Here is a 992-nt window from a genome sequence, read left to right on the forward strand (position 1 = left end):
TCTTTGAGTCTGTGAACGCACATTGCTGGCTCATGTGGAGCTTTTCAACAACCAGGAAGCTGCTGGAGGTAAATTCCTGCACTCTGTGTCACAGAGAGCACCATCCAGAGCCCTGGAGCTGCCGCTGTGCCCCGTGCTGTGCCGGAGAGCCGGGCAGGAGCTGCTCCCTGCCCCTGGGAAATGCCAGCTGGCCTCCTTCCCCCTCACCTCGTCAGGCGGGAAAGAGCTGCTGAGTGCAGCCCCTTTGCAAGCCCGGAGCAAAAAAAAGGCTGCGGGCACCTGGGATCCAGTCCCAGGTCTCTGGCAGGGACTTTGTGCTGAGAAACAACAAAGACCCAGCAGGGCCATTCAGATTCGGCACCTTTTCCCTTCACCTGCACCCTGCTGCTTCTTTGAGACTTGTTTCAGGTTGCTGAGATAATTTGGGCCAGATCTGAGGTTAAATGAGGCTTCTGGAAAAGGGGGAAGCGGGAGCAGGTTGGAAGGATTTCACTTGTAGAGCTGGAGGGGTGTTAGGCTGGCACTTTTCCATGCCGGCTGCGGGAGCTATGGCAACGAGGGTTTGGAGCTCTCAGGGTGGATGTGGGAGCGCCGAGCTGCTGCTCCTGGTGGTAAATGTGTTACTCGGGTTGGTGATAAAAGGCTCTTAAACATCTGCTTGCAATCTGGGTGTCTGGGCTTCAGCATTCCAGCCTGGTAGGATCCCTGGAGCAGCACCCACCAGCGCTCCCGGCAGCGGCGTTCCCTGGCACCATCCACCCCATTAGAAGCAGTTTACAGCCAGACATAAAGAACACGAAGCAATTAGCTTTTTTTTTTTTTTTCACTTGAGGTGATTTCTGGTCTTCGGGCTTGGGATGGGAAAGCCAAAAGGGAGCAGCACGCTCCTGCCTGTCCTGTGTTCTGAAGTCCCCAGTGGGGCCTTTGAGCAGCTGGATGGGTTGGCGGGGGGGAAAAGGGGAAGGAGAGGTGAAAGCCTTGAGGTCAGGGGG

This window comes from Merops nubicus, unplaced genomic scaffold (genome assembly GCF_000691845.1).
Source record: "Merops nubicus isolate BGI_N331 unplaced genomic scaffold, ASM69184v1 scaffold31234, whole genome shotgun sequence".
Lineage (NCBI taxonomy): Eukaryota > Metazoa > Chordata > Aves > Coraciiformes > Meropidae > Merops > Merops nubicus.